Here is a 22,500-nt window from a genome sequence, read left to right as displayed (position 1 = left end):
GGCTGCTTCACTTGGTGACTTGCAGACCTGTCACCTGCTTGGTGCAGGGGGAAGAGCCCTGGGTCACAAATGCAAACCCCCTGGCTCCTGCCTGGCTCCCCTCGCGGCAGCCTCTCCGGGCTCCTGTCCCATCAAGAGGAAAGTTGGGAGAGCTGGGATAAATAAGGGCTATGAGAGCGCTGTATCAGCGGGAAGGTGTGCGGACGAAGGTAACTGACACACAATAAACACTCAATTAACACCTGCTGGAGCGATGTGTCCTGTGTGTCCAGCGCTGGTTCTACATCCATAACTGTGCAGCAAAAGGGGCCCCCAGCCCCTAGCTTTTGTAGACTTGCCAGTGACATCAGAGCACGCTCCTCGCCACCCTGGCCATACTTTTTAAAAAATTATTTATTTATTTGAAAGGCAGAACAACCACGAGAGAAGGAAAGACAGAGAGATCTTCCATCCCCAGATTCACTCACTTCCCAAAATAGTCAGGGCTGAGCCAGGCCAAAGCTGGGAACCCAGAACTCCACCCAGGTCTCCCTCACGGGTGACAGGAACCCAAGTAGTTGGAGCAGAATTTGCTGCTTTCCCAGGTGCATTAGCAGGGAGCTGAATCAGAAACAGAGTAGCTGGGACTCGAACTGGCACTCTGATATGGGATGCGGGCCTCCCAAGCAGCAACTTAACCCACTGTGCCACAGCACCCGCCCCCGCCTTTGCCCCATCTTCTTGTCTTTCCTCTCCCACTCGACAGCGTTGGGAAACTTGACTGCGCTGTAGGGGAGGGAAGATGCATCGCAGATTCTGAACTCCACGTCTGAAACCCTGCCTTCAGTCTATAGACCCCAACACACCCATGAGGAGTCTACGGCTGAAGCCGATGGCAGCACAGTATGAAGAGGGCAGGAGAGGAGAGAGGGCAGAAGAGAAAGAACAGACAATGGAGTCCCAGCTGACTTTATCCCATGACTTCCATCCCTAGTGGGGATTTCCCAGTGGGAGGAGCAAACTCTGGTCCTCTGGAGTGAATACAGACGGAAACAATGCGGTGCGCTCTAACCCTTCTTTCCTTTGGGTGGTCGCGTAGTTCTGCCTGTTGTACGTGGCCAGCACAGAGGGTGGCAGAGAGGGGGGAGGAGAAGCATGGAGTCCCCCCTACTCTAAGCTGGCTTCGTAGCCATGGTGCCAGTGTGGCTTCCTCTGCAAAGCCAGCTTCCTCACATCCTACATGGGACGGGGCCGGCGTGTTCACTTGGCAGATAAAAGGGTGGTACTTGGTGGGTGGCTCTCAACTCCCCAGAAGCGCCAAGTGGCTGGGCCAGCCCGAGAGGTGGCAGAGACTCTGAGAAAGGCACCAGCCCAGCGTGGGTCCGGGCCCGCATGAGTCTCAGTGAACTGGGAAAGGCTCGCTCTCCAGGCTCTCCCTGGGGTTTTCCCCATCTACACGGGGCTGATACCAAGAGGTCTGGGCACAGCCTCTGCTTGCTCCATTGAATAGAACCTGCAGGTGGGGAGCCTGGTGGGCGAGCTCCTGGGCACTGGGGGTCGCTCTTAGCCCACCAAAGGACCAGAGCAGTGGCCTTCTGGGGTGCGAAGAGACTTAAAGGGGAGGTCTTTGGCTAGCGACAGAGAGCTGCCCTGGTGTTGGAGATGGCTGTGCCAGGCCTCAATGCTTCCCCCACTGAGCCCCTGGTGAAGACCTGCGGCTTCCTGCCCAGAACTAGGGCAGACAAGCGTGGGTCATGCCAGGTCCTTAGAGCTTCAGAGAGGGATGTTGAAGGTGCAGCGGGCAAAATGACAAAGACTAAAGTCTATCTTTCCAGGTTCAGGCCAGTCTCTCTCTCTTCTCTATCCCATGACTCTGTCTTAAGCAGCACTTCCAGCCTTGCCAGCTCTTGCCAGTACTTTCACAGGAGACAGCTCCCTGGGTCTTCCTGGTTCCAGTTTCATCTCCTGCAATCCTTCCCCGCACTGTGGTCAGCGGTGCTTAGTGCCGGTCAGCTGCATGTCGTGCATTGGGTTGGCTACTGGTGACACAGAAATGGACCAGATCCAGACCCTGGCCTCAGAATTCTGGGTTCTGGTAGGGGAGATGTTGACCGATGTGACAGGGGTGTCTTCCGTGCTGTAACAGAGGTGAGCTGATGCTGCTTTGCCAGTCACAACAAACCCAGCTGTTGACATCGGAGCTGAGCTGCAAAAGGCGAGTCAGCTTTTCCCTTATGATAAGGCGGAGAGGAGATTGTAGGCAGCAGGGCGAGTGCGTGCCCAGGGACATGGTGTGTCTGCTGCTTCCAAGACTACGAGTGGAGTAGACTTGATGCCGGTGAGGCGCTAGGCAGGGACAGGATCAGGCAGGACTTTGGGGGCCTTAGTGAGTTGCCTGAGATTTTTGCTAAAACCCAGATCTACTCCCTTTGCTCCCTGCTTAAAAACCTCACTTTGTCCTCGGGTAGAACACAGTTCTGTACTGCACGTCTCACTCTTGCTGTCCCCCTTTCCCGGGCCGCCTTGGCTTCCCTGTCTACACCTGTTAAACTCGGCTCTCTCCTTCAACGATAATATCAACCTAATCATCAGTTTGAAATTTTCCCAGGTTTCTCTATTATTATGATCTTGCTGTCTTTGAACCCTCACAGCATTGGCTGCCCGCAGGGGATGTCTACGCTCCGTTCTTTGTATTTACATTTGATTCACTTGTTCTTCATAGAGAGCTGCACGAGGACTGGCAGAAAGCAGAGGTCAAAGGTTTGCTGGTCATAGTATTTGCTTTTAAGGCCTGTTAGGGGTTGCGTTGTGTCCCCCCTCCAAGATATTTTTCACTCCTATCCCTTGGCACCTGTGAATGCAACCTTCCTTGGGGAAAGGGTCCCTGCAGAAGGAAGATATGTAAGACGTAAGCACTGCTGTTCTTGGAAGAGAAGAGACCTGAATCACACAAGGCAGGAAATAGGAAGAGGCAGGGGGAAGTTGCTGTGTGAAGATGGAGGCAGAAGTTGGGGGGAAGGTGGCCGAGGGATGACTGGGACCCGCAGACACTGGAAGAGGCAAGCGAGGACCTTCCCCTCAGACTTGATGGGGAGCAGGGTCTCTTGGCACCTTGATTTCACACTTCCAGCCACAACTGTGCCACAGTGACTCTCTGCCACGTGAAGCCCGTCGGACGGCAGGGCTTGGTCGTGGCAGCCCCGGAAAACCAGCGCAAGGCTCTGGACGTCTAACTGTTCTTCCTGCCCTGTGTGGAACTGCTCCCTTGGGCTTCTGGGCCCCTGACAGCCACACCTGGGCCTGGACGGGGTCTATCCCTTCCTCATCTGTTCTCACCCTCCCAAACACGGTACCCTTCCCTTTGCCTGCTGTTGAGCTGCTACCTAAGGATGCTTGACCCAGCCGTATGCCTTCATTTGCTCTTGCATCAGTGGGTAATAGATTCTAGTTGTAGCCCAGGCCTTCTACGGACCTAGTCAGTGCTTATGCATTCAGTAGATATTTATAGGGCACCTACTGTGTGCTGGGCCAGATGTGAGATATACAAAGGCAACTAAAGGTAAATCAAGACCCTAGTGTGTGTGTGTGGGGGGGGGGTGGCCACTGGCTATTAGTCTAAGAACCACTCAACCTATGTAAAATTGCAGCAGTGGTGCTCACAAGAGAGGGCCTTGATGTCATGAAGTCAGGATGAAAAGGAAAAGACCATGCAAAGATTTGGGGTTAGGACACAGGTGTGATGTTGCCTCTGCTTTCATGGCTGGGGACTGACTCTCTGTGACCCAAGGAAAAAATCATCACATAGGTGTGTTCCCGAAAGTTGTGGAAATCCCTAAAAAAGGGATCATACACTATTTAAAAGTTTGCTTCTTCTTTATTTGTTCACTTCATCACCTCTTCAACAAACGTTTATGAAAGGCTTCTGTGTACCTAGCACCCAGCTAAGGACTCTAGACACACATTCCTGTCGCTCCCCTCAGAGAGAGTACAGCCGGTGCAAGAAGACGGACAGGTGACCAAGCAGCTGGGATGGAGTGTGACGGTGACACAAAACAGAGGGAGTTTCCACGTGCCTGGCTCTGTGCGAATGTCGCAGAGGAAGTTCGTGGGCAGAGGCACAGAGGTGGCACATTCACTGAATGTTTTGGAAGAAGCAAGTGGCTTCCCAGTGGCCCGGATGTAAGGTGCAAGGGTGGTGAATGCCTGGGGAGTGGGGCACAGGCCAAAGAAGACTGTTCCCGGGGTTACTTGGGCAAGATAAATGAGTACGGTCATTTTCTGCTGTTGAGTTCCAACCAGTAAAAATGTATGTGGTGGGAGCCCACACCATGGCGTAGCAGGTAAAGCCGCTGCCTGCAGTGCCGGCATCCCATATGGGCACTGGTTTGAGTCCCAGCTGCTCCTCTTCCCATCCAGCTCTCTGCTATGGCCTGGGAAAGCAGCAATGATGGCCCAAGTCCTTGGACCCCTGCACCCATGTGGGAGACCGGATGAAGCTCCTGGCTCCTGGCTTCGGATTGGTGCAACTCTGGCCATTGTAGCCATTTGGGGAGTGAACCAGTGGGATGCAAGGTCTCTCTCTGTGCCTCTGCCTCTCTGTAACTCTGTCTTTCAAATAAATAAATAAATCTTTTAAAAAATGTATGTGGCTAGCTGTTCTCTTCCAAAAATAAGGCACACTCAAGGCATCTCAGGGTGGGACCCACAGCCGTGTCTCTCCTCTTGTCCCACAGAACACAGACCTGCAAGACAGACCTGGATTGGAAGGCTGCCTCCCCAGGTGACTGACCTCGGCGATGGGCAAGACCACGCTTGTCTGCAAGCCTCAGTTTACCTCCTCTGTATAATGGCCATAAGAATTCCTACTTTGCAGGGCCCAGAAAAATGCCCATAGTAGGAACTCAACAAATAGTTCTGTGACCGGAGAGACGGGCCAGCTGCCTCTCCAAAGATGAGGGCTGGGGAGAGTCAAGGTTGTCGCCAGGTGCAGGCTGCAGACGGCCACTTCCCTTTTCTGTTGGCTGAAGTGTCTTTAGAACGAGCAAATTCAATGTCTTTCCAGCGAGGTCCGTTTGCATTGAACTTGGTTGAGTCTTTGATTAGCACTAAAGCCTCATTTTTCTCTTTGGACTGATCCCCTCCCTTTTAACATTTGAGCTCTTTGTTTCTGGTGTGTGTGTGTGTGTGTGTACTGGAAGGAGGGGGCATGAAGAGGCGAAGTGTATTTTTAGAGCCAGAGAGGAGCTGACAGAAATGGAAAATAAGGTTTTCAAGTTCGTATGTTTGCGCCTTAGAAGAGATGGAGAAGGGGCAGCTCCGCCGTGGTCTGGGTGTCCTGTTCAATATCCAAGCAGCTTTCCGCAGCGAGCCTTCCTTCCGGTGCTCTGATTAAAAAGCCTCCCTGCCCGGTCCTTGCTGGCCTCCCGTCCCCTCCCCCTCGCCCAGCAGGGGCCCGCCCTCCCCAGGTGGGTGGCGGTGCTCAGGGAGGGGAGCCTTTTGTATGGCTCCCCTCCCGGGTTAGCAGGGCCCAGTGATCAGAGCAGATTAGTCCCCAGAGGTGGTGGCTGCACAATTAACATTTTTGCCTCTTATTTTAATTAAGAAGGGCCAGGGGCTAGGGCGTTAGCATGTCTAATGGGACCTCGTGCCATGTGCTGGCTGCTGGAGGAGTTTCCGTTATTAGCACTTGTTGAAGACTTTCTAGATAATTAAATACCACATTAATCACTGCTCCAAATGGACAGAGATTTTGATTTCTCATCTCGATGCCTCGCATGCAGGAGGCAAAGTGGCTCCCGGGCCTGGTGGTTCCCCAGCACACAGGCGGGTGCTCACCCCGTGCGTGCTCACTTTCTGTGATTTTGTGGAAAAGAAAAGATCCTCGCAGACTTTCGCCTGCGTTCTCCTGACAGCTGAAGCTCTCTTCACAGGCACATTAACATGACCTCATTAGTTTCTGCATCTACTCTCCTAACCACATAAAACGGAGTGCAGTAGGAGCCAATCATGCTAATTACATCAGATCGGTTTGCATATTCATAAACCATTTTCTGTTTTATGGACAGCAAAAATAAACACAGTATCTCTTTAATAATTTTAAGTGGGTCACTTTCAGGACTGTATCTGCTTTAAATAAATTATCATATTGTTAAAGGCCACAGTCAAAAGCTATTTTTTGAACAGCTCCAGAGGTGGAGGTGGGGGCAGGGTGGGTGGAGGGGAGGCAGAGTCAATGGGATTAGCCCATTGGTCAATTTCCCAGGTCTCTTTTGCCACGGATTATCCAAACTTGAAAACCTCCCTGGTTTAGTGAACAGGTGCGGCACAGCCTCCTTCCTAATGACAAGATGTATTCTAATCAGAGGTCCAAGATGATCAGAATTGCTGGCTTACGCAGCAGTAGTGAAAGCCTGACCTACCAATTCCTGTGTTTTCCTGGAGGCGTTTCACTCTGGGGACCAAGTTGAACATTCTGTATTTTCTCAAGGCAGGATGCAAAATCAGCCAGAACAATCAGAAGGAAGAGTCCACCCCACAGAACGCATCTTCCCGCTGCCCCGCTGATGCTGGCGTCCACTCTGGACAATCCGGGCACACACAGCAGGCCCCAAAGACCCCTGTTCCATGGGGTCTCTGCAATCCACCTGTAACCCCGGACATTGGAGCTGAGATGCATTTCCGTTGCTTTAAGGAAAAAGGAAAAAATCTGAGAAACAAAGATAGGCGAGATTTTCAGAGAGAGAGAGAGAGAGCGCGAGCATGTTTAACCTAGTTAACAGAATAAACTGTTTTCAACACTACCTGAAAGACCTAGTTACAGGAGGCAAGTGATTGGACAATTATAAATATTTCCTATTCATTCATTCAAAGTAGGTCCTGACCAGCTAATGTTGTGGGAATCCGATTGAGTGCTATGTGGATTTCCAGGTAAGAAGGTGGCGTTTCTTTATCGAAGAAGCATGCTTAGTCTCAGCATTTGCAAGATGCCGGATGATTTCTTAGACTGCGTAATAGAGAGGTTGTATCATATTAACATGCAGTTTATATCTAGTGCTGGATCTTGCTTCGCTTTGTTGTAAACATTCCTGGGAGAGTTAGAGTGGCAGTGGCTCGGGCTGTCCCCATTTCGCTGTTGTTGTTGCCACACTGCCTGTGAGCGAGTGGGTGTGGAAGCGGGGAAAGGCTCTCCTCCTCCCTAACGCGCGGGTCCCTGACTCAGACCTTCTGCTCAAGCTCCCCAAGTGTGTGCATGCTTTCACCTTCACCTTGCTTCTGACCATGTCAGGAAAGCGTGAGCGCAGACGGCTGCCCCGGGTCATTACCTGCACCAGGCCTGAAGCTTTTGTGTCTCGGTTGCACAGATTTTGAAATACCCTATTATTGCTGCAATATACATTGGAATTATAGTTTATAATTTCAGGAAAGCCTAACATATCAGAATGTTTACAAGTTCTACCCCTCGGGGGAAATATATAGTGTTCATTTCTTTTGTTTAGTCTATTTAAAGTAGGACCAGATACAAAGCTGGAGTGATTGACAAATTAATGCTCTCAGCTCCGGCTCAAAAGTACTTGAATTATTAGTACAAAAAGCGTGTTACAAACTGTAATAATTTTAACTCCATTTCCCTGCTAAAAGCTAATAATAATGAAAACAAATGAAAATAGTAATGCAATCTAACTCCAGCCAGAATGGAAGCAGTCGCAGAGTTGGGACTCTGCACTCAGATAATTAGTTCCATTAAAACTCAGGAACGGGTGAGTCTGCTCATTTATTTTGGGTTCAGTTGCAGGGTGAGGGTGGTGGAGAAAAATGGCCCCGGTGCAGCATAAATCAGACCTGGCCTTCCTCCTTCCAGCCTTCCCCCCTCCACAGCCCAGGGACTGCACTCTGGGGGTGACAGCTGCAACGCAGGAGAAGAGAAGGCACACAGGGACTAATGGGTGACACCGGAGAGTAGGGAGTCAGCGCTGACTGCAGTTAAAACCAAGGCTCTGGAAGGCGCAGGCCCCTCCCTGCGAACCACCTCAACCCCTGCACAGGATGGGGAAGCGCTGGGCGTGCTGCAGCCGGCCAGAGAGCCAGCCCCGAGCAGAGGAGACCAGTTACCGAGATACGTGGCGTTATTAGTCAGGGTTCTTCAGAGAGACAGACCTAACGGGAGACAGACAGGTTCATATAAGACATCATACAGAGAGATGAGATTCATTATAAGGAAATTGCTCCATGGGATGCTGGCTGGTGATAAGCTGCAGGATCAACAGCGGGCAAGCTGGAGACCTTGGGAAGCTGATGGGGTAGCTTCCAGTCTGGGTCCAAAGACCTGGGACCCAGGAGGGTGAGTGCTGTAGTTCTGGCCCCAGGGCAGAAGACTGAGGTTGTAGCTCAGCCTTTACGCCATCAGTGGATTGGATGAGGGCCACTCACACTGGGGAGGGCTCTCTGCTTCACTCTGCCTGTGATTCAAATGTCCACACCATCCAGAAACACCCTTACAGACACACCCAGAATAATGCTTGACCAGATGTCTGGGCACCCCATGGCCTACTCAAGACCACACATAACATTAACTGTCCCATTTGGGTTATCTAATCTGAATGCACCCTGTCAGTGTATTAACTGTTGTTTAGCATTACCTACTAATGCAAAACAAACCACCACCGGAAGTGTGGTTCTTCCTGTCTGGGCTGTTGGGCTGACCTCAGCTGGGTTCACTCATGCAACTGCAGTCAGCAGGTCAAGTATGTAGATGACCTAGAGTATTCTAGAATGGCCTCATTTGTGGGTCTGGAGAGTCAACATAGACTGTCCGCCAGGGGCAGTGTCTCTCTTCTTCCATTAGGTGAGCCAGGGTGTCTTTTCCTTATTGTCTCTTTGACCAAAGCAAGCCACGTGGCTGACCTTGAACCAGTGTGGCAGGAAGCTATCCAAGGGTGTGGCTTCAGAGAGGTGTGAACAAGTTGGAGGCCATTACCACAATAGGGTGCCACAGTTGGTCTTCTGGTCCCTGGGATGCTCTCTGACCCTGGCATGGAGGGGCAGCAGGGACAGACCTGTGTGCTCTGTCTGGCCATCCTTCCCTGTTCCCTTTGTGGACTCCTTGTCCCCAGCCTAACCCTGAACAGCTGGTACTCCCTAAGGCTCTGTCCTTGGATCCCTGTAGCAAGGGTCATGCTGGGACACAAACTGCACACCCAACCTGGACCGCTGAGACAGCTGAGCAGGTGACTAGGGTACACGTTCACGGGAGCTTCAACAGCCTTTGAGTGCAGAGCCTGAATGATGGTGTGGTGCAGCTCCATAACTGATGTCTTTTACATTCCCTGATTGAATAAAAGGATCAAAGGTGCCTTAGGGAGTTTTAAAAGGAGCTGAGTTAACATGGAGGTTAGGTCATCTAACACCTAGAAATATGGCCCTGCCTCCCCACACAGGTGGCTCTTGCCTTTATAAATATACCAATACAGACTCATGGGGCCCCAGCTGTAGTGTAACAGGTAAAGCTGCTGCCTTCAGTGCAGCATCCCATATAGGCACTGGTTCGAGTCCTGGCTGCTCCACTTCCGATCCTGCTCTCTGCTATGGCCCGGGGAAAGCAGTAGAAGATGGTCTAAGTCCTTGGGTCTCTGAACCCACATGGGAAGACCCAGAAGAAGCTCCTGGCTCCTGGCGTTGGATCAGTGCAGCTCCAGCCATTGCAGCCAACTGGGGAGTGAATCAGCATGTGGAAGACCTCTCTCCCCCTATCTCTGCCTCTCCTCTCTCTGCCTCTCCTCTCTCTGTGTAACTCTGACTTTCAAATAAATAAGTAAAACTTTAAAAAAATAGAAAATAAAACATAAAATATAAGACAGACTCATGACATAGTAGAAAACCCTCGAGGATGAAGGAGGAGCTGGAGCCAACCCATACGCGGAGGAAGGCCTGGGCTTTGTGACCTGCTAACTCGGCCAGCTGGCAGCTTGGAGTTCAATACCCCATGATGATCACCCTTGTTCGGGAGTGTGGCTCACATGGCCAGGGACGCCAGAGCGACTATTTTTAGGAGTGGCAATGTGAAGTATCTTCCCAATATGGGGAGCTCTTGGGCCAAGACAGTCCAGGAATCCTCCCTTAGCCTGTGGAGCCTGTGGCCCCAGAACCTTGGGCAGGTCGCAGGGCTCTGCATGGATGAGGGATCAGGATCCGTGCCCAGCCAGCAGCAGCCAAGCAGAGCACAACGCTGCCTACAGCTCTGTCCTCGCGTGTTGTGCAGCTTCTGCCTTCGGAATTAAAATATTGTGCAGAAATGCAGGTCTATTGTTATCAATCCCATCTCCTGAAACTTGACAAATGCATTCGTCTGCAGATAATTAAGAGATAATGTCAACGGAACAAAGCTTTGTCACTGAAATAATGGTTTCCTGCTGTTAAGTTTATGCCTCAGCAAAGTCAAGGTGTTTGTCCCCAAAGTATAACTCGCTATCCTTTGACAACTGCCTGCGACATCGGCTTTCATCCCCTCCCCCTCCCCCCAAGTCGGAACACCAGAGCCAGTGTCTAGGGACATGAGCGGTGTGGATGAGAATTCTCTTCACCCTGGGCTGGAGTCAGAATTCTGAGATTTCGAGGCAAGCTTTTTTGCTTCTGCACTGTGGGAGTGACCTTGGGAAAACACCCTTCCTCACTCTGCCTTTATTTCCCCTCCTCTAACCTGGAAAGGATAACCCCCGATCCTGCGTTTGGAGATGAACAGGATGCATCTGGTGGCGTTTGGTTAAATTAGCAGTCTGTTAGCTGGATGTCCGCTCCACACCTGCTGTACTTCTGAGAGCAAATACACAAAAGAGCTCAGAGAACAAGCTACAGCAGGTTGACTTAAAAGGTATTAGACTTGGACAGCAATTAAGACAACTAAAGCAGCATATGTCATAAAGCTCTAGTGTGCTTTTTATGTTTTTTGGAGGGGTGGGGAGCATGGTTTGATCACCAGTGCAAGGGTCAGAAACAGCCTGACTTTCTTGTTATTTTTTTTTTCAGATTTATTCATGTATTTGAAAGGCAGAGTGACAAGAAAAGACAGGGAGAAAGAGATCTTCCATACACTGGTTTACTCCCCAAATGGCCACAACAGCCAGGGCTGGGCCAGGCTGAAGCCAGGAGCCTGGAACTCCATCCAGGTCTCCCACATGGTCTTCTGCTGCCTTCCCAGGTGTGTTAACATGGAGCTGGGTCAGAAGCCGAGCAGCCAGGACTTGAACTGGTGCTCCAGCATGAGATGCCAACATTGCAATGGCAGGTCCCTGGCCACCAGACAGAGCCCCCCTCTCACCCGATAGCAATGAGGAAGCTGGAGGTTCTCCTCATCAGGAAGCCATGAGAGCACTTCCCAAAAGAAACAGGAACCCCCTGCCCCCTGGGACAGGCATAAGTGGGGGTGGGCTACTGGGCCTGCTGGGGGAGCACACGAGCAAGGAGCCAGGAGGCCCTCTTCACAAGGGCTGCTTTGTGCACCGGCCGCACGGAGATGGCAGCGTGGGGGAGAACGCAGCAGGGAAAGTGAGCCGCTTGTTGGACAAGTGGGAGGAATATCATCAAGATTTCAAATCCATCTGCTCCAAATACTTTGCTGTATTTCTAGATGTCCTTTTATTTTACTGGGTAGAATTTCATTACTGTGGGTCATGAGGAAAGATGGAAACCCCAACTTCTGCTCTGATGCTTTGGCGGTTTTTAAAGTCACGCTCAACAGCCAGCATGCAAAAGAGAAGGCGCGGACAGAGAGCTGGGATCCAGGCTCTCTTCCTGCTCTGCCCTTGCTCTTTGTGTGACATCACACAAGACCTTGGAGCTAGGTCTTTAAAAATTTAAAGAGGGATTTAGGGGTTGGCATTGTGGCATAGCAGGTAAAACCACCGCCTGTGAAGCTGGCATCCCATATGGGCATTGATTTGAGACCTGGTTGCGCCACTTCTGATCCAGCTCCCTGCTAATGTGCCCTGGAAAGCAGTGGAAGATGGCCCCAAGTATTTGGGCCCCAGCACCCACATGGAAGATTTGGAAGAAGCTCCTGGCTTCTGGTACCAGTCTGCCTTTCCCCCCTGGCCATTGCAGCCACTTGGGGAGTGAACCAGCAGGTGGAAGATTCTCTCTCTCTCTCTCTCTCTCTCTCTCTCTCAGTATGTGTATGTGTGTGTGTGCGCGTGTGTTTCCCCCTCTCTGTGTAACTCTGCCTTTCAAATAAATACATACATTAAAAAAAGAAACGTGGGCATCAATCAATGAGTAAACTGATATAAGAATTCACAGAGTAGAGGATAGCATTGGGCTGAATGACACGAAATCACTGTTTGTACAAAAACGGTCCAACACTGGCAACTTCATGTGATTTAATCTAAACCCTCCAGTTGTGGGGCAGTGGTGAGAGTCCTTGCTGAGGCCGTAGTGGCTTCATTCTAGAGAAACCAACTTGCAGCTGTCAGTTGGCTGCAGGCGTCCTGGTCGCACTTGGGGCTTTTCTTCTGGAGTTCTGGTCTCTACGTACAGAACGTCACCCCACCATCTAGAACTCGCCATCTGTTCTCTCTATCTCTATCTTGCTGGTCACCGCTGTCAAGGCTGGGTAACAATAAACGCCTCACTTTCTGCTTCCTTCTTGTTTCCGAGTCCACCCTGTGCTGGGAGGTGGTCTCAGGTGGGCTTGTTTTCCACAGATAGAGAAGACCAGAACAGTGGGATTTATTGAAAGGCAAAGATACAGTACGCGCTCAGGAGTGAGCGTAGACCGACTTCAAGAGAGAGAATTCCCTCTACCCTGGCTGGGGCCATCTTTTGAAAGGGTCTGGGTGGTGCTCAGATTGAAGCTCCGAAGGAGATGGGATTCGGGGTGGACCTGCAGTGCCCTGGTGGTCCCCAGGGCAGTGTCAAGGCTTCTGGAGCATGAATGGAAGTGAAGCTCAACTGTACGAAGAGTGAGTATGCCGAGTCTTTAGCCACGCTCAACCCACATGGAAGGCCGTGGGGCTGGGCCGTGCATATAGCTTGAGGGCTGGTGGTCCTGAGCTCCTTGTCCCTTCCTGAGTTCCTGCCTTGCTCACATCACTGCCACTTACTACCCCGAGCAAATCATTTGGCTCTTCTTTCCTCTTCTATAAAACAAAGCCCAGAATGCCAGTTTTGGATCTTTCCCAGTGGCTCTGGAAGTAGCAAATGGAGTCGGACATAATCTGTGCAAGCTGTCAAACACTGGAGAAAACTAGGTATTATCTTTGAGAAAACCAACACGCACCACATGTTTACGCTGTGCACTATGGAGGGCCTCCCCCAGCCTGTGGGTGGGGGCCTCCGGGATGGATCTGGCTAGGTGAATGGTGCCAGAACAGCACACTTCTCACGGGGTGCTCGGAAGCCTTCTGTCCCCTCTCACCACGCAAACTGGTGCAGCGCCCAAACCAAGAAAGATTTCACTGCCTCTGAAAGCGAGGTGTGATTGCACGTTTCCCACACGGCTTCGGATGCACACACCATGCAGCCTGCCGATGAAGAGGCTGTGCGTGTGCGTGTGCGTGTGCATGTGTGAGTGTGTGTTTGTACTTGGAGAGGGTGTCTGTGAAATCTAAAGGGCCAATATCGCACACTGTGCAGCTCGGAGCAGCCCTCTCCATCTGGGGAGCCCCATTGTGCACTGATGCTGTAGGTTTTCACGGATCGCATTCTGGAATTAACGTGTGAATTTGTTTGGGAGAGTTTTTCTGGCTTTCTCCAGACTTCAGGAGCAGTAGCCAAGGGTAAGCTGTTCACTTGACTTTGCCAGGGTACTGCTGTGTGGCCAGGAGGTGCTAGAAGGGTGGTTCCAGGGGCAGGGAGCTAGGGAAATGGGGAGCCACTGGTCAAAGGGTACAAGCTGCAGCTATGTAGGGTGAGAGGCAGGAGGTCGATTAGCAGTATGAGGTTTATGGGTAGCAGTACCACACTGTATCCTGGAAATTTTCCAAGTAGATTTTGGGTGCTCTCACTGAAAGAAAGGGGGAAAGAGAGAGAAAGAGAGAGAGAGAGAGAGAGAGAGAGAGAACCAGCACTGTGGTATAACTGTGGTATAATGGGTTAAACTGCCATCTGCAGAGCCAGCATCCCATATGGGCACTGATTCAAGTCCTCACTGCTCTAACGTTGATCCAGCTCCCTGCTGATAGCCTGGGAAAGCAGTGGAAGATGGCCCAAGTCCTTGGGCCCCTGCACCCATGTGGGAGACCTGGAAGAAGATTTGGCTCTTGGTTTCAGCCTGGCCCAACCCTGGCCATTGTGGCCATTTGGAGAGAGAACCAGTGGGTGGAAGATCTCTCCCTCTCAGCCTCTCTCCCTCTCTTTCTGTAACTCTGCCTTTCAAACAAATAAAATAAATCTAATAAAAAAGAAAGAGGTAACCATGGGAGAAGATGGATGTATTAATTTGGTTGACTGTAGGAATCATTCAACTATGTATAGTATAGCAAAATATGTTGTACACTTTAAATACATATAATATTTATTAAAAAATGGTAACAAGTGAAGTTGTGGTTATTGTGCTTTGTAGCAGCAGTGGTTTTTTTAAAATTTATTTTTAAGGTGTACAAATTTCATATGTACCACTTTAGGAATATAGTTATTCTTCCCACCATACCCGCCCTCCCACCCACACTCCCACCCTCCTCCTCCTCCCTCTCCCCTTCCAAGTCTTTCTCCACTAAGATTCATTTTCAATTAACTTTGCACACAGAAGACCAACTCTATACTAAGTAAAGATTTCAACCATTGTAGCAGTAGTATGTTAAGTGGGATTTTGACAACTTCACTCTGTAAAGGTTTATAACTAAGGCTGCTCTAAGAATCTAAGATAGAGAGCTAATTCCTTCCTAGATTTTACATTCCTTCTTTGGGTTAATGGCTTAAACTGCTGGAGGTATCCCCTAAACTAAGAAGAAGCTGTGAAGCTCCAGCTATTTCAACTACTCCTAGGTATGTTCAAGAACTGGACAAGGAGGCCCTTAGGTGGTCCATGAGCCCAGACGCCCGATGGGAAGAGAGAGCTGCTTGCTGGCCTCGGGCCAGCCACGGGCCCTCCTGCAGCGCCCCCCAGCCAGTGCAGGAGCAGCCAGCTGCTGCCCATTTTGACTGTGAGTCCTTCGTAGCCAAAGCTGAGGACCTGAGGACCCTATTACTCTTCTCAAGGCAGAGGAGGCCCCGATGGACTTCAGAGATACTCCTGTGTATAACGGTTCACAGTTGATTGACAGGCAGCAGAACGATCAGCCCAGAAGTGTGAGTGAACCAGGCTTGGGCTGAGGCTGGAGGGCCCCAGGGAGGGAGGCACTGAAGGCTTCAGGCAGGGCTGAGATTCTTGGGGAGCAGAGGACTTGGTTAGCATTCGGATAGCTCTAGTGAGAACTCAGCAAATAAGAATCAAGTAACCGAGCGTATTTTAACAACCCCGGGACCCCTGGCTGGGCTGGGGGTGGGGGGCGGTCCCTGAAATGAAATGGAACATTTTATTTGTGGGTGATTTTGTCTGGAGAGAGGAGGCATAGCTTTCATTCGATTGTCAGAAACACTTACGACTCCAAAATATTGAAAAGCCCCAGGGCTCCGGGTCTCCAGGGAGCAGGCTACCTGGGGGGAAAGAGTCAGAATTGCCACATCGGTGGGTGTGTAGCCCCACAGCCTCCACAGCACTTGTTCCCGCCCCAGGCTCCTCAGTGCCAAATTCACAGTCCCTTTCCTGTGCTGCCCGGGCCGCGGACACCCTAGACTGCTGCTCTCTGGAAATGGTCTTCGCTCTGTTCCGGTGACACTAGCATCCTAGGTTAACTTTTGCTTCCCTTTTATCAATCTATTTAGTTATTTGAAAGCCAGAGAGAGCTCTCCCATCGATTGCTTCACTCCCCAAATGCCTGTGCTGGCTGGTCCTGGGCTGAGGCCGAAGTGTACAGGGCTGGGAACTCTGTCCAGGCCTCCCACATGAGTGGCAGGTGCTTGGTGACGTGAGCCATCCCTGCTGCCTCCCAGAACACACATTAGCACTCTGACGTAGGGTATGGACGCCCCAACCCGAGTGTTAGCCTCCTCTAGATTTCCTTTTCCCTCTGCCTTTCCTTTCTGTGTTCTCCGTGGGCCTCCTGATTCACCTTTTAAATGCCAGCCTTCCCCAGGGCTTCTTTCTCTGCTCTTCCACTGACACAAGGCCCAAGTGGCCTCACCCAAGGTCCCACTCCTTGGAAATCCGTATCATGGACTGCAGTCTGCCTGCTGATATCTGCGGTCCCAGCCCTGGCTCCACCCTCGGCGCACAAGGAACCGTCTCTCCTTCTCCCATGCTTGAAAGCAACATTTGGCCTTCCCCCAGGGATCCTGGCATTTCTACATTGAACGCCTCTGGGGTAGTTAACTTTTATTAAACCAATTATTTTACATCTTCCCACTTCCTTACTGATCCACAAATCAGCAAACTTTTCTTGTCATGAAAAGGCAATGTAGTATCTTTCCCCTGAATGCTTTTTAATTTTTATTTATTTCTTTTTATTTGAAAGTCGGAGGGAGAGAAAGAGCGAGACAGAGACAGATAGAGAAAGACCTCCCCGTGGCTGGTTCACTCCCCACATGCTCTCAACAGCTGGGAGCTAAGCTAGGCTGAAGCCAGGATCTCCGTCCAGGTCTCCATGGAATGGCAGGACCCCATCTAACTATCTGAGCCATCACCTGCTGCCCTGATGCTGTGTCTTAGTAGGAAGCTGGAATCAGAAGTAGAGCTGGGACTCGAAGCCAGGACTCCTCTGTGAGATGTGACTGTCCCAAGTGCTGTCTTAAATGCTGCGCCAAACACCCACCCCTCCCCTTACGTGCTTTTTAGCTGTAAGAACTGAAACCGGTTTGGGGCTAAGACAGTCAGGGAGGGAGATGAGATGACTAGTTAGTCATTTCCCCCTGCAGAGACCCTGGGATGATGTGCAGGTGCAGCGTGGAAAATGGATGCTGCCCAAGCAGAGGCAAGGGTGCAACATCTCATAGCTGATACTTCGTTATTCACAGAATCTGTAACAGTCCTAACAACGCCCACAACAGTGACTGTTAACCTCTGCCAAGAGGCGGCCATGGACCAGGCAGGGGTCTATGTGGGCTGCACTCACACTGTGTTTAACAGCAGTCCTGTGGGATGGTGTCTATTATTTTTCTAAATTTTTAAAAGTTTTTTTTATTTTTGACAGGCAGAGTGGAGAGTGAGAGAGAGACAGAGAGAAAGGTCCTCCTTTTGCCGTTGGTTCACCCTCCAATGGCCGCCGCGGTAGGCGCGCTGCGGCCAGCGCACCGCACTGATCCGATGGCAGGAGCCAGGTGCTTATCCTGGTCTCCCATGGGGTGCAGGGCCCAAGGACTTGGGCCATCCTCCACTGCACTCCCTGGCCACAGCAGAGAGCTGGCCTGGAAGAGGGGCAACCGGGAAAAGTTTTTTCTTAAATATTTATTTGAAAGGCAAAGTTACAGACAGGGGGTAAACAGAGAGAGAGAGAGAGAGAGAGAGAGAGAGAGAGATTTCCATCCTCTGGTTCATTCCCCAAATGGCCACAATGGCCAGTGCTGGGCCAGGCTGAAGCCAAGAGCTTCATCCAGGTCTCTCACATGGGTGCAGGGACTCAAGCACTTGGGCCACCCTCCACTGCTTTCCCAGGTGCATTTGCAGGGAGCAGGATTGGAAGTGGAACAGCTGGGACTTGAACCTGCACCCATATGGGATGCCGGCACTGCAGATGACAGCTTAACCTGTTACGCCACAATGCCAGCCCCAGATAGCTTCTCTTATTATCCCCACTTCACAGACGAGAAAACAGGCACAGAGACTGGATGTTCTCTGCCTTGATTGGTTAGTTTCCTTCGCTCCTCCCTATTCATGTGGGTTCCGATGCAGTACCCAGCCAAGGGCTGGGCTGGAGGAGGAAGGCCCAGCCAGTGCCTCCTGGACAGGCGTGGGGTGCCGGGAGATCTCTGAGCTCCTCCCTTTGGGAGCTCCGGCTCCCAAGTTCTTCTTCAGCTCCTGGGCTGCCCTCACAAACTCAATTGCTCTTCAGCAAACTCTGCAGGGTGTCTCCCAACTAGGAATTGCACAGCAAGCAGAACTCAAGGCCCTGAGTTCTGGGAGAGGGCCCTGAGTCTCCCTCCCCCATTTCTCTTTCACCCTCAATTCTCTGTAGACATGGACAAGCAATTTACTGTCCTTGTCCTTTAAGTTCCTCAGAGCTAAAATAAAATCCAAGAGCTGCCTTTCTCACAGGGCTGTTAGGTTCAAATGGGATGAAACGCTCATTTGCTCATTCATTCACTGGTTCATTCATTGGATGTGTAGGAAGAATTTCAGCCAGGTGCCAGGCACTCTTGGGTGCTAAGGATACATCAGTGAGCAAGGCAAAGTCTAATCCTGGTGGAGCTTCCATTCTAGAAGGGTTACCACCGAACTGCACATCAAGAAGGGAAAATAATGCAGTGTACAGAGTGGAATGGGACACACAGCATTTTATAATGGAGAAGATTCTGTAAAGAAGTCTGTTGGGAAGTTGCACTTGACTGAAGAGCGAAATGAAGTGAAGGAGCCAGCCAAGTGGCTAGGGAGGGGACCATTTGACCAGAGGGTGGAGTCAGTGCTTGAGTTGTTCAAGGATCTCCAAGGAGGCCAGGCTGGCCAAATGGAATGAAGGGGAGGGGGATGGTAGGAGTTGAGTCCGAGGTTCCATCCCATCTCTAGAGGCCAGGAGCCTATCTTGATGTAGGAATGACCAGAAGCCGGGGCCACTCTTTGGATACTGAGCACCAGATCCTCTGGTCAGTCCCAGCTCAGGTTCAGAGGACTATCCCTAGGGAGAGATGGGACTTCCGGCTCACAGGACATGTAGCCTGGATTCTAGAGGCAGCCACAGCAGCTCGCTCATACAGAGAATCAGGCTGCAGTTTGAAACCTGAAGCAGGATCCAGGCTCAGGAGTCCATTGGGGCAGGGGTAGACCCATGGCCCCGCTCGGGTGGCAGTAGCCACCTGGGTGGCAGGCCTGTCCTGGAAAACAGAGGGCCTCTCCCCAGCAGGTTGGGGCTGGAGGTCTGGGTACTTTGCCTACCTTGACTGTTGTCACAGAGCCAGACCGAAAAGAAGAACCAGCCCTCAGGGTCTCAGGGCAGAGTCTGGCTCAATCCCATGCAAGAAACAATTGGGGATAGAAGTGGAGCAGTCTCTGGCCAGCACAACCCTGTGCCGGGCTTCTAACCCAAGCCCTGGGCATCTGACTCGATACCTTTGGCCTCCTGGTTTGTTCTGGCTTTGCAAGCAGGCTGATTTGTAAGGTCTCCATTCTCCCAGCCTTGAGGGTCTCAGCAGGCCCAAGAGCTCATTTGCCATAATTCCCCGTGGAGGGCCAGAGGCACCCAGAAACCCCAGCTGGGCTCCTGAGGACTGGGGCCAGCCTCTGTGGCCAGCTTGTCCTGTGAACCTGCTGTCTGGGAGGCTGAGAAGGGTCTCAGGACTTTGGCCTGGGAGCATTCTGGGTTTCCCTGTGATAAAAACTGCATTTTTATTAAAAATTATTGTGTTCTACAGTTTGTAGAACCTTCTACACAAGTGACACAATTCACACACCACAAAATCTACACTTTTTAAGTATACAATTTGGTGGGTTTTGCAAACATCAATACTATCTAACTCCGAATATTTTCATTATTTCAAAAAGAAATTCTGTTGCCCCTTCAGCAGTCATTCCTCATCCCTCTTGCCCCCTGCCCTGGAAGCCACCGACCCACTCTGCGTCTCTATGGATGTGCCTGTACCGGGCGGGCGTTTCATATGAATGGAATGCCACAGTATGTGGCCTCTCGAGTCATCCTTCCACTTCATTCCCTTTTCGTGGATGAATAATATTCCATTGAATGGGTGGACCTCATTTTGCTTATCAGGACATTGGCTGATCGACATTCGGGTTGCTCTACTTTGCAGGCTATTCAGCTGTGAACATGGTGTCCAAGGTTTTATGTAGATGTATAGTTTCAGTTCTCGTGGTGTTTTTGCCAGGTCATCATGTTAAGTCTGTGTTTAACTTTTCAAGGAACTGCCAGACTGTTTTCTACAAAGCCTGCATCACTCTATATTCCCATGGGGGACAGTTCCAATTTCTCCACATTCTCACCAATATTTCCCAATATCTGTCTTTTTGATAATAGTCATGCTGGTGAGTGTGAAATGGCTGTCACTGTGGTGTTGATTTGCATTTTCGTAATGACTCAGGATGTTAAACATCTTTTAATTTGCTTATTGGCCATTTGGATATCCTCTTTAGAGAAATGTCTATCAGATTTTTATTGTTTTTTGAATTGTAATGTTCTTTATATGACTGGATATTCTTAGCAGATATGTGATTTGCAAATATTTGTGCCTACTCTTTGGTCATTTTTTTTTAACTTTTTGATAGCATCCTTTAAAGTATCATGCTTTTGATCAGGTCCAAGTATATAATTTTTTCTTTCATTGTTTATGCTTGGTTTCTTAATAAGAAACCACTGCCTAATTCAAGACCTGGAGACCTACATCTACATTTTCTTCTGAGAGCCTTGTAGTTTAAATTCTTACATTTATGTCCACTTTGAGTAATTTCCATATGGTGTGAGGAAGGGATCCAAACTAGTTCTTCTGCATGTGACTACAACAAGTTCATATAGTAAAAAGAATATTCTATGCCCCAATAAGTTGTCCTGACACCTTTGTCAAAATTCAACAGACTCATGTGCATTTTTAAAGAAATCTGTCCCTCACTTGGTTGTGAATTAAACTCTTGGGATCAAAATTATTCCACAGCTTCACACACTGAGCATCATCCCAGGAACAAAACAGATGCATAAGAAGTGTTTGCTTTAGTCAAATTGAAAGAAATCTATCAGATGGGTACAGTCAGGCCCTCGGAGGGTCCCTGATGTGTTCGGGGTCCCGGGGGATGGAGACAAGTGGCTTTCCTTTCTGGTCTCTACTCTGCCACTATCGCTCTGCCTGCTAGGCAGAACCATTTCTCCCAACCACATTTCTGATTTATCTTGTAGTTGTGATTCTGTGTCTGCCGCCTGGGGACCCAGCAAGCAGGCAAGCCTTAGCTCTGCTGTCGAGCTGAGGAATTTGCTCTGAGGCTCTGATCCACTTCCTTGGTGAGGATGCTCAGTGCTGCAGGCGGGTGTGTACCGCTCTCTGCAGGTTACGGGGTGGCCTTTCATGTCCAACTTTGTACATGCACGGATGTTTTCCCACATTCCCAGAACTTGCCTTGGCAACACGGTACGGCAACTTTGAAGAGAAACTTGGGAAGTAAAAGCTGCTGCTATTGCCAAGCGTTTTCATTCTGATGTGGCCTCTGCTGGTTCTTGGCCACGTGTAGAAGTGTCACCCTCTATTGGTCAGTGTGGTACAAATATGATTCTGTGGCTTGATTTTTTTTTTACTTGTTGTCATAAATATTTTTGTTTTTAAAGATTTCTTTATTTGAAAGGCAGAGTTACAGAGAAACAGAGGCAGGGAGAAATCTTCCATTGCTGGTTCACTCCCCCAGATGCCCACAATGGCCAAGGCTGGGCCAGGCAGAAGCCAGGAGCCAGGAGCTTCTTCCAGGTCTCCCACCTGCGTGCAGGAGCCCAAACACCTGGGCCATTCTCTGCTACTTTCCCAGGCCATTAGGAGGTAGCTGGATTGAAGTGGAGTGGCCAGGACCCATATGGGATGTTGGCACTGCAGACAGCAGCTTAACCTGCTGCACCACAAACCACAACGCGGGCCCCAATATTTTTCTTGTCTCGGTGGAGCCCCCATATTACACATGTGAACCACATCATTGTGCTAATATGCCAATTCCTTATCAAAATGTAGCATCTCCCCACCCACACTGGTTTTTAAGGAAGAGATTTGCAAATACAAAAATAAAAGCAAACCAAGCCCTATTCACCAGAAGTACAGTTCCTATCCAGACACACTCTGCAAAACCTGCTGGTTCCAGGCTGGAGTGGACCCAAACGCCCAGAGCCTGGCCATACCGAGCCAAATGAGGAAGCTACCTGTAAGCTCCATGAAACGCAGCAGTTTGCTTGTGTGGCTTAAACTCTTCCAGCTCCTCGATCGCATTCAGGGTCACTGGTGGTTATGTTGGCGGATCATGAGACTCTGAGCTGCATGGGTGAAGAGGAAGAAGCCCCGAATGGCAGAGTCAGACCCAGAGAGCAGGGGTTCCCACCGTGGTGCCGGGGTGAGCTGCAGGTGCGTGGTGCCCAGCGACGTTTCAGAAGACAGCCTGCAAGGACCCAGACCTTTGCGCCGCGAATCCCACCCAGGATTCCCAACCGACCTCGTGTGCAGAGCCTGGGACCAAAACCCGCAGATATCTGGGAAGAAAGACGATGACACCTGCCTTGCAAGGGGCGGGAGGGAGCGCGAGCACCACGGAGAGGAGAGAGGCTGCAAGCCTGGGCCTGGCGGCCGGCCACAGCGGACTGCTACAACCACAGG

This window comes from Lepus europaeus, chromosome 5 (genome assembly GCF_033115175.1).
Source record: "Lepus europaeus isolate LE1 chromosome 5, mLepTim1.pri, whole genome shotgun sequence".
NCBI lineage: Eukaryota > Metazoa > Chordata > Mammalia > Lagomorpha > Leporidae > Lepus > Lepus europaeus.
Note: the sequence above shows the minus strand (reverse complement) of the source record.